The sequence below is a fragment of the Atta cephalotes genome, assembly GCF_000143395.1.
Source record: "Atta cephalotes unplaced genomic scaffold scaffold00048, whole genome shotgun sequence".
NCBI lineage: Eukaryota > Metazoa > Arthropoda > Insecta > Hymenoptera > Formicidae > Atta > Atta cephalotes.
In genome coordinates, this window is record NW_012130112.1 from 1560747 (window position 1) to 1573920 (window position 13174).

The window sequence follows — 13174 nt, forward strand, 5'->3', positions numbered from 1 at the left end:
GAGAGAGAGAGAGAGAGAGAGAGAGANANANAGAGAGAGAGAGAGAGAGGAACAAACTAACAGAGCTAAGAAAAATGTTTTACGTAGTGATATTGGACAATCAGTGAAAAGACTGTACCATATCATATTAAAGCAATACTGTAGTACGTAGTAAACGAATTAATTATACTCTGTTCGTATTTTTTATGATCGTCCGCGCATCCGCCATGCGCCATGCGCTGACTATTTTCGTAAAACGGGGAAGAGAAGAAAGGAAAAAGAGAAAGAGAGAAACAGAACGAACGACACAACGAGGGGATTGTTTTAAGTCTCGGTGCATATTCTGCTTTCAGACTCGACGATTAATAATAATCTCCTTATTGATCCGATATCAAGGATGCGATCAGCGCTTACGCTCTGGTCTCCACTTTTGCGCGAACCAACCAGTGTGCGCCAGAAAGAGAGTTTAGTTTTCCGGTTTTGTTTCCCGATATAAAGTATGGTTAATATCGGATGCATGGATAATCCGAAATCGATGGCTCTAACTGTCTACGTCTACGTATATCTCTTTCTGTTCGCCGACATAAAGAATCTGTGACGACAACGAAATTCTCGAGTATGAGAGCGACATCCTCTTAACGAAAGGTAAGGCGCAATAGCGAACAAAAAAGAAAGCACGGTCAGTTTCGAATACGGTCGAAACGGTCGTGCTGCAAGTCGCGATTGTTAAAATTTTCTGCGCTATATTTTCTAAAGTTGGATATACGCCTTAATGATTCACTTTGCATGTAACTAAAAATTCATTTCGATATATTATTTAATTAAAGTATTAGCTTTGCCCAAATAAAAAGTTTTCATATCTTACAAGTTCAAAACGTAATTTATTAAAAATCTTAAAAACTGTGTTGCACTTATTGAAAAAAAATAATATAAAAATTTTAATAAATAAAGACAAGACAATCTCGAATGAGGACCGATACTTAATATAATATTAGAATTTTATAAAATAATTATTTATAAATAGAAAATTACTCAAATTAAAGTCGTAATTCTGTAATTAAAATGAAGAGAGTTTGCTCGATTTAGGCTAACATTGGAAATCCATTCTCTACATTGGCAGGTCGAGAAGGGTTAACCAATCAAAAAGTTGTCTTTAGAACCTTGATAGATAGAATAGGACTGAGTAAGTGACATGAGATCCAAAATGTCGGCTCCTCGTTTGATTTCAATTTGGTTTCATTTCAAGTTGAAGCATATTATCATTGAATTCTGTAATATTAATTAGTTCAAAATTTCTTTCATTATTATTCATTTTATTCTATAAAAATATACGATATGTAATTATATAATGAAATATGTGTTCCAGCAAATCCTATATATCAATTCACTCAATAAAATTAATTATTATGCTTAATAATTTTAATTTTTTTAATCTGTTTTAATTATTTTAAATTTCTTAACAAATACAGAATCAACGATATAGAGACCTAATTACAAAGTTATCTCATAATTGGATATACTTTTCAATGATCTTAACTTATCAGTTGCTTTCGATTAATTTTAATCTTACAAATCTAGTACAAAAATTGCAAGAAAATTTATCAAACTTATCAACGCGTGATCGTGTGTATCCAACATTAGAAAAATATTTTAAGTAAAGAGGATGAAATACATTCAGACAAACGAAAATATTAGTAATAGCTAAAGGTAAAAGTGAAAAAATGGTAGCAATTTTTAAATTGTACATATGTAAGAGGATAAGTATTTTATAGGAGAGTAATAGCCTCTATTTGCCATTTTACTAGGTAGTGGAAAAGAAGTTCTAGTGCAATATAGAAGTCTAGTGAGACGTTTAATATTTATCGTTTTCTTTCTTGCCTATGGCGCGTCCATTTTATCGGAACAGTATCAGCAAGTTTATTAGCCTTTATCCACGGTCATTGAAAAACCTCAGAACCGCCCTGCATCGCGACCGTTTTTCTCGTAAAAAAAGGAATTATTTTCTTACATACGACAATTGCGTAATGTACCGATTCATTAGCAACATAATTGTATTAAGTATTTTCTAATCACTGCATCCCTTTAATTCAAACTTAAATCCTGACGAATTAAAACGTTATGTAAATATCGCGACAAATCATATCTTTCATTGTTCCTTAATCTTGTTTTTTATATATCTCTCCTCTGTTTCTTGTATGTTTTTCTTTGTTTTCAATTCCATGAAAGCTATCATAATTATAGCCAACAATTATAAATAACGTTCTTGAGAGACACAATGTTATTGTTACGTAATAAAATTATGTAAATATGATTCATAATTCTATGAATTAGATTAAGAATACATTTCACGCACTTGGACCGAATATGTATCAAAAAAGAGAGGCGCCAGGAAGTATGTAGAATGGTATATTATAACAATATACGCATTATTACTAACGTTAAGTCTCATAAAACTGACATTTATTACATACATCAAATTCATTAACAGATTTTATAAATTTTTTTATTTTCTGAAGATATCATTAAAATGTTTATGCTATAAAATTACATAAGAAAAGTTTCGACAGTTTTCTATAAAAAAAAGAGCTCATCTCTCGTTCTTTAACGACATTATTTTATCATGAGAAAATGGAAACAAGAAATACACAATAGTAAATAAATAAAAAATTATAGATGAAATTAATTGCCCTATTATATTGCGATATATAAATACGGAAACGTCCTTTGAAAATGAAATTCCATATACTTCCTATGTGTTGCCAAACTCTCAAAACGTCATTAATCACTTTTTTTTTAATCGTATCATATCGTTATATATAAAATATATACAAATAATTTTTTCCACCTTACACCACATTGTATATTTATTAAATGACTTAATAAAACATTTATAATGGGTTGTGAGTTACAATTTGTTGCGCTTATACAACACATCATGATGAGTTTCAATCATTTAAATAAACATCGTTGTATCATATGAAAAATTAGAAAATTATGCACTGCAATATTACGCAAAATGTTCCAGAATCATCACGTATCTTTTAAACCAATGATTCTTTGGTTACTTTAAAATCAATTTGAAGTTAAGTAAGAATATCGAACTTAGTAAGAATATCGAACACTCGATAATTTTCAAATTAACAATTGAAAATAAAAGACGTTTCGCAACTGAATTTTATTAACTTTCTTAATTTATAAAACAGAATTTAAGATTTAATTCTAAAACATTAGATACATTCATGAGAAACTAAATTCAAAATGTCTCGATAAATTATGAAAAATGATTTGTTCAAATTAGTTAAAAAAAATAAGATAGCAGTTGAAAGAACAAATTGTGATTTCGGGACATTCTGTATACATGAAAAGTGATGACTCTGATACATATATTGCAATAAGAAAAAGTTAACGCCTCTATCCGTGCGTCATCATGTGCAACGTGAGCATTAACTTGTCAATGCACAGATTTATAGTAAGTAATTATCGTTTAATAGAGAATGTTCTAACAGCAAATGTTTACTCTCTCTTAAAAGAAATCTCTCGATTAACAATGTTTATGTTATTTAATATTTAGTATTTTTTAATTAAAAGATACGAGATACTTAATAAATAAAAATGTATGAAATATGATCCTGAATGATATTAAATGATTATGATTTTCTATTGCGTAATATAGATATTTTAGTTTTCACAAAATAAGCTATTTATGAGTAAGACTGTAAAATGAAATAGGAAATCTCCTCAAGCGCAAGTATAGCGCAAATATACATATTTAATACAGGGTAACGAGTCATATCATAATGTGTTTTATGAATTGTTATCGTCATAAAACTGCACTTAAGAGTCTTGCCAAATGATGCGATTAGGCACACGCGACGTTGGTAAACTACGTCGCAATAAACTACGTCGACTTGCACAGATTTGCGCATCTCCGCAATACGTTTCTATTGTATATCAAATTGTAGTTTAAAGAATCTTTCAACGGGGAAATTAATATTCCGACACATGTGCAGGTTTCTTTCGCAAAGAAAAAAATTTATTATTAGATATTTTGAATGAATTCTTTAATGCATCTATCATTTGAAGAGAGTGCTGATTGTTTAAAAAATATCGTTTATCTCTAACGCTTTTAATCATACCTATACGGTCTTGAATGATAGAAAATGTGTGATACGTAAATATATAAAGTACATCTGGCTAATATTATTTAGAAAACAGTCTTTAAGCGCTCCCACTGTAACTCATTGCTGCTAATCGATGGTAATCATCGAGAAATTTATATTTCTATCTCATAAAGAAGTACACGAGATATACCAAGTTCAATTTATCGCAAGTTTAATTTTTGAAAACAGTGATGGATGGATTGGACAAGATAATTTAATCATAAAAGCGCAAATGTAAAAGTCAGAGATATGGCGTTCTAAGAGATTCCTGCAGTCCCACACGAAAGATGAAATTTTCAGTATTTTATGTGCACCGTTAAGAAAAAACAGATATTCACAAAAATAGATTAAAATGAAATTGACACAACATCAATCACTGCACTTCCACAATCTTTTCGACTTATCCTAATGAATTGCCGTAACGTGAATTATCTAACCGGACGATCTGTGGCGAAAAAAAATGATCGCGTTGTACCATCGCATGGTATAAACGCGTAAACAGTGAAGACTCTTATGTACGCGTGTTTATAATTTATTCATTTTTATGGCGATTGCGCGGATCATCAACCATCGCCCTAGATACCCGCACGGCATGATTTCAACCAAAAAGTATTAACGTCAAAACGTTATGACGGGAGCATATTTGTATAAAGAAATATGGAAACTAAATAATTAATATAAATAATTATTATCAACAATTATATATAGATTAAATGTTTATACATATAAATTGAAGGGGGAGAAAAAGCCAAAATGAATTGTTAAATTTAAAAGTCTTACTCATAGGTGTTCACGTGGCCAGCTTAGATAGCTAAATTCTACATAGAAAAAAAAACGCGATGTCGTTAGCAAATTTTAATCATCAATCATTTAATTCGTAATTGCCAAAGTTGATACGCAATTTTAACACTCTGATAACTTAAAAATTAGCTATATGCCATTTTGTGTCGGACGACATCGCGTCGATTCCTCGTTATTCGGTTCATTAAGATACTTTACGCGTAAATATTTATAATATATAGAACAAACGCAACTCTCTCTTTAAAAACTATTTTAAATAGCATCGATACGATAACGTAAGAAAGAAGTAGAGCATATCTATCTTCCATTATAAGGAAAATCGCTTTCGTTCTACATCTATTCGTTCTACACTCTTTATCGAGCGTTCATGGCGCTTATCTATGCATTTACAGACTGGTAAAAATCTGAAACGATCGCGAATCGTCGTTTGTATAATAGAAATAACACTACATATTTATGTTTACACTATGCCTACGTACAACACATTCAACGTGTCCCATAATAATTCCAGATGTGTCAGAATATGAATCTATATGTGTGTAATAACGATCGACAAATCATAATCATAATTTCACAGTGAATTAAATTCTTATCAATCTATATAAATTGTAATTAAATGCGCGATCAGTGTAAAAGTGAAACGCTATTTATGAGTAAGACTGTAACTATCGCGAACGATATAATAATATAATAAAGACATATCATAAAAGATACTAGTTTAATTGTCTGACATTGTAGAAATTTCTATGTAAATATGTTGCGTGCAACTTGGAACAATGTTTCGAGGCTACGTTTATGTATAAATGAATCATATATCCCATAGGGCATGCTGTTTGATGTTAAATTCTTATTTGCTTGGCAGATGCTTATATGCTAGTTCTTATATTCATAGGCACTTTCGAAGCTTTGTACATAATCGACAAATTGTACGAATTGTAAATCTATTTGTAAATTACGTAGTAATTAGTTTATTAGTTAAATTATATTCGCTTCTAATATGTAGCATAATTCACGTAAATACACGTCCTCGTTACGTTTCATACTATGTCTTAAAGACAATGAAAAGCGCGTATCAATAACTCGTTTTAATGATATTAACACCCGTATAATTTTGCCTATTTATGATTATCGAAATCAGACATCTGCGTATCGCAAACATGCGTATGTAATAGCAACATTTTTTTCACAGATTTGGATTCATTCGTAAGCATATGTTAGGTTTCTCAAACGTACCAAATTGCGCGCAATGTACGATAAGGGGAAAGAGAAAGATTCCTCCATACTGTACATATCATGTGCCATAATTCATTTACCATACTTTGTGTCTAACTTTGTTCCAAGTACCTATTCAATTATATATATAAATATTATAGTACATAGTATAATAAAGTAAACCTTGATGTTATTGATAATTTTATTGTATACCTTTCACTTTCCACTTTCCAAATGCCTAAATGATCGAGAAGAAAATCTGCACGATATTTTTATTTGAAATAAAACCGATTACTATCCTCTATCTGGCTGGAATGTATAATTTACTACTACACTGAGTATGAAATAATAATACTTTAAGCCTTAAGCAAAACACGGCTAATAAAAATTTACTAGATTTAATTATTATTATTCGATAAAACTTTCACGGCTATATTTCTTTTATTACACATTATATTAGAGATATTAATTTAAGATTCAAAAGTTTTTAGCAAAATTTTTATGAATTTATGTAAAAGGTAAACTTATTTTTCTTAAATGTCAAATTTTTGTTTTATAATGGATATAATAATTATTTGAACATTAATATTAAATTTTTTTTCTTTCACATATTTCTGGCATAAAAAATTAAACTTATTAAGAATTGCTTTCCTCAAATTCGCAATCTTTACTGCGAATAGTAATCATTTATCATATTATAAGAACTGCATGTGCACACAATACTTTTATTCCACAATACTTTTTCTACAATTATATTATATAAGTAACAAAACATGTGCAAAACAGGAAAAAAGATTACAGGTGACAAAACTATACAATAAATACATATATCTCGAAAATTTGTATTTTCACGAATGAAAACAAAAAATAAAACAAACTCAAGTATGATAAAAAAGATAATCTTGTTGCAAATAAAATGTATTATTCATGTTAAGTTTTCATGTGTTAAGAATAGACAAATGAATTTGTCAACAAAAGTTAGGTTAAAAATGAACAAACCATAAAATTTTGATTATATCAATCAAAATTCCAATTATCTCAAAAATTTTCTGATTAAATCTACTAAAATTCTAGTTGAGATAATCGAAATTCTGATTAATATAATTAGAATTTTCTGATTTGTCCATTTTCAACTAAACATTTTTTTCAGTGTAATATTATGTAACTTGAAAATGTAATCATATTAATATTTTCTAATTATGTCCTGATATAAGTATATACATATATAGAAGGTATTCCTCTTAAAATGAAATAAGTCTATGACTTCTTTAACCTGTCTAAGAATGACTTTAACAGAGATATTAAAGAATCGCAATTATATATGTAATATATATATTTTATACATATATTTTATACATATATATATTTTATACATATATATATATATATGAAGATTTTTAATTTTAATATACACATAAAAGAATTCATGAAATATAACAACAATATAAAGAATATGGAATCATATGAAAAATATAAAAGTATTAATTTTGCATATTTGCATTGCAATTGCGTATGCAAATATGGAAAATTATGTTACAGTAATAAATAAAGATTCGCGACACGTGATGTAAAATTGACAGTTTAGGAATATATAATTTGTTTTAACCGTCGAAAATCAGTGCAATTGTTACTAATATTGCAATTACTATGCATGCAGTAATCTGTCCTTTTTAGCTGCATTATGTTCCATATATTTTGTCATAAATAAATTAGTATACATGAACATTATTACATAAAATAAAATCTGGATATTTATAAAATTTTATACATACAATATTTAATTTTAACGTATGAAATTTATATTTCATATATAAATTTTATAGACGTTTTCATTTTGATTATTATGAAAAAAGAATATTCGTGAAAAAAGTAATTTTAATTCAAGCAATTGATATTTACTCAGCAATTAAATTTTTAATAAAAAAATCTAATAAAAAATATTAAAAAAAGACAATAGCAGCTAGAAAAACAGATTAATTGAAAAAATTGAAATGAAACACTCATCATCTGATAACGTCCATCGATGTATTATATCTTCTACTGCACTTACATCTGCATTACGTCAGCATTCAGAAAAACTCCAAGAATCTCTCTGCATCATCCCACGTCGATCGCACTTCATTTTATTTTATATAATACACTCGCGAAATTCGCGAAATTATTATTTTAATGTCAAATTAAGTAATTTAATAATTCATAAATTTAATAATTAATGAGTATTTATTGTAAAACGACATTTGCGAATTTGGTTAAAGAGTTTGTATGTGTTCACTGCACCTCTCTTTATATTATTTCACAATCACTCCCCCTACCGCAATGCAAAAATCACGATTTAACTCATGAATTTATTAAAAATTATTTATAATGAGAAATAAAAGTGAGAAATAAAAGAAATTATCATTCAGTATTTATGTGGTAAATACTGAGCAAAAAAGTCTAAGTGAACATAAATCGAAAACTCGATCATTTCTAGATAAAAACCATTTTGTATGTTATAGTATCATAACTGACTTATTGCGGTTTCTACGTGCAATGTATATGCAATGTGAAAATTAACCTCAGTATTTACAAACCACATTCTGATTTAATTTCCATACACGCTTTATAACTTGCTTTATAAAAAATTTCACCGGAAATCAGTAATTGTTGACTAGCAACCAGCATTACGATCAAATGGGCGTTATGGGAGATTACCTCATAAACCAGTAATTTTTCCAGATAGATTATCAGTACTACTTATCTTAATTTCTCTCTTTTCACATCGTATGCAACACGTAGAAAAGACAATAAGTCAATTATGATACTAATACAAAATTGTTTATATCTCAGAAATGATTAAGCTATCGCTATTATATAAATGTTAACTGATTTATTTTGTACATCCTGTATAATTGATGTAGTTTTTTTAAATTATAATTTATGGTAGAATATTTATAAGTTAAATTTAAATTATATTTTATATAACAAAACGAAACCTGCAAATATTTCAAATATAATATTATAGATTTAATTTATATTAGTTACCTCACGCAATATGTATCTATAGTTTTACGTGAGTACATGTTTACGAAACTATTACACGAAAATGTTAATTCCAATATTAAAATGCACACAAAAATCGAAAGCGACTAAATAGTGTAAGTCAACAATAATAAATTATATTTAATATTTAAATAAATCATAGCTTATAGTAGAAAATTAATTTTCGACTATATTAGGAAGATATAAGATTATAAATTTATTTATTTTCTTTATAATATTTCTTTGCAGAATTATATACAATATTAACATATTATATTTAATATTATAAATATATGCAACAATTGTTCTATTTTTCTTTTAATTGCAATATAATTTGTTACAAATCAAATGCAAAAGAATATTCTAATGAAGTTTCTGTCTTAAGCATGTTATTTTGATGATATTTACATTTTTAAGTAAGATAAGTTAAATTGATTTATACTCTTTTTTCGCTCGACTTTTTTTTTATACAAAAGACTGCATGCAAAAATCTACACGGAATGAATCGCACTGATTTCAGAATTCGAAATTTTGATGAAAAAAATATCTTTCACCATATTCTAAATTTCACTCACCGATATCACCATTCACATTCTTTCATCCGAATCTGTAACAAAAAGAAATATCGTTCAATTGAATTGAGGTTACAAAAAATATACAAATAAATAAATATAGAGTATCTGAAATGTAAATGTTTACCTTTCTAAACCAGCCCTGTTTAGTCTGAACTGGATCCTCTGGTGCAATATTCACATCTTTAATTTCACAAATATATATAACTATCTCTTACTTTAACATTAATTGTACACGAGATACATATGTTATAACTTTTAATAATGAATATTATTTCAAAATGTAATTTATATTATATATTTCATTTTAAAAGAATATTTATTTGTTCTTTATTTAAAAATATTTTGCATATATTTAAATTTAACAAATTGATTTTAAATTTAATCAATATGTCATTATAATATAATTTATTTATTTTTATTTCGCATAGAAATCAATCGCGTTCACAACTTCATAAATATATAAAGAATTCTATATTAGTATATTATATAATTAATATCTATTCTAATTCGCATGACAAAAAAGAATTGTGAAGTTTTATCAATAATATTTTAATTTAATACTTTGCGTAATGCAGTTAAAAGTATCCAGTTTATCTTAAAACATACACGAATACAATTATTAATAATCTCTTAAATTTTATAAAACTGAAATATATTATAATTTAAAAAGAATAATCAAACATTATTTAATGATTCGTTGAAAATAAAGAATTATGATGTATAAAATTTTTAAGATCATTAAATATTATTCTTATTGAAGAGAAAATCGGAAAAAAAAACTCAATAAGAAATTATTATGTATTGCATTGAAGTATTAGTATTGATATTAATAAAATTCTAATTGCAATGTATTAAGATTAATCCTTTGCGTTACGACGAATATTCAACCACGGTTCATTAAATAATCACTATTTTCCTACAGGAGATGTATAATGATTTATGCATATCGGTTAAAATATCCATTCCAAAATATAAATTGAGCATTACAGTTACATTTGTAATATTGAGTGACAACGAAATGTAATAAAGAAATAGAATTGTTATTCAATCAAATTGTAATATTGTTTTAGTTAAAAAATCGTTTTTACGATTTTCTATTTCGTTGAATATTGTCGCGCAGCGTAGCGCGATAATAGCGGTGCTACACGTGTTTCGTAGTAGAGTCACTCGTGATATGAACGTTGTGTTGCATCGTATACAGCGCGTATGTGTCCGACCTACGCGTGACTTTGACCTCGATACGGCGCGACACATCTTAACGGGTGTCCTACCAATACATACATCTGTCTGATTATAAGTCGAAAATATATGATTGAATTCTTTCGTATTGCGAGTAAGAAGTTCATATTTTGAAAATAGACAACGAACATTGTGTTACTGATATTTCACTCACGATGCAACAAAGGAAAAATATTAGGTGTACAACTTTGCTTCCGCCGTTTTCCTATAGATGGCTTTAGTGGTAAGTGATGGTCGAAATAAATAGATCATAGACGTCATACAATAAACTTGGGCATCTGTCAACATAACCCCATAGAAACATTAGTCGATTTGTGTCTGCATCATAAAGTTATTCTCGATTGAAAATGTCAGTTTACGAGCCAAATTCTCGTCATTTGCGGAAGGTTTTAATTTTTTGCTTCAATATGAAGAAATCTGCGGCTGGGGCTCATCGAATGCTCTCAAATACTTATGGTGAGGCCGCTATTAGTGAAAGAACGTGTCGTGAGTAGTTTCAACGCTTCAAGAACGGTGATTTTGTCGTCGAAAACCGGCATAGCGATGGAAGAGAGAAAGTTTTCGAAGATGCAGAATTGGAGGCATTACTTGAGCAAGACTCGTGTCAAAATCAAGAAGAATTGGTACGATCATTGGGAGTGACTCAACAAGCCATTTCAAAACGCCTCAAAGCCATGAGAATGATTCAGAAGCAAGGAAATTGGGTGCCGTACGAATTGAAGCCGAGAGATGTTGAACGGCGTTTGTTTGCTTGTGTTGAACAGCTGCTTGAAAGGCAAAAACGGAAGGGATTTCTGCATCGCATTGTAACTGGGGACGAAAAATGGGTTCATTACGATAATCCCAAGCGCAGAAAATCATGAGGAGTTCCCGGCCATGCTTCCACGTTGACGGCCAAACCGAATATTCACGGCTCCAAGGTCATGCTCTGTATTTGGTGGGACCAGCTCGGCGTAGTGTATTATGAACTATTAAAATCGACTGAAACAATCACAGGCGATCGGTATCGAACGCAATTGATGCGTTTGAGTCGAGCATTGAAAGACAAACGGCCGCAATACAACGAGAGACACGAAGTGATTTTGCAGCATGACAATGCTCGACCCCATGTTGCGAAAGTGGTCAAGACATACTTGGAAACGTTGAAATGGGAAGTCCTACCCCACCCGCCGTATTCTCCAGACGTTGCTCCCTCTGACTATCACTTGTTTCGATCAAGGGCACACGACCAGCATTTCCGGTCTTATGAAGAAGTAAAAAATTGGATCGATTCGTGGATAGCCTCAAAAGATTACCAGTTTTTTCGACGCGAGATTCGTACGCTACTCGAAAGATGGGAGAAAGTAATGGCCAGCGATGGACAATACTTTGAATCATAAAAATAAATGTATAACCAGTTTTTTACAATGAAGCCTCGAATTTCGGAAAAAAAACGGCGGAAGCAAAATTGTACACCTAATAATTATAATAGATTTCCAACAAAATTATACGTTTATATACAGTGAATACAAAAAGTATTCGTACAAAGAAAATATTTTTTTAAAAAAACTTTATTTTTAAAAATTAAATATTATCCAGCGAAAAATGAGTCATCGAATCAATATCGATACGATAATTTCAACATCAATTCGATGTTTAATTGATGATTATTTCTTGCTGGGTAATTAACAATTTATTCATAAAGTATAAAATAGACTGTATGTTTCTTAAAATTATATATACCAAAAAGATGTATATTAATTATAGAAAATATATTAATTATAGAAAATTATAGAAAATATATCTGAATAATATAAAAATATATCAAAAATAAGCGAAAATTAAAAGTTCCATTGTTTGGATGCTCAAAAGTATTCATACAGTCGAGAAATTCAGCTTAAATATCAGAAATACATGCGAAGCTCATTTGTATATAATATGTTAGAACAGAATGTATTCATTGTATAAAATTGCTAATTGATATTTATTTTCTACAAATGAGACTTTTTTTATAAAAAATTTCCTTGTACGAATACTTTTTGCTCTCACTGTATGTAAAATTTAATTTGTTGAAGACATTCTAATTTGTTGAAGACATATTTAATGGAAGTAATTATAATTTATTTAAAGGATATATATAGATATTTATTAATACGCATTTATTGAATTTATTATATATTTTTATATATATATATATATATACATATA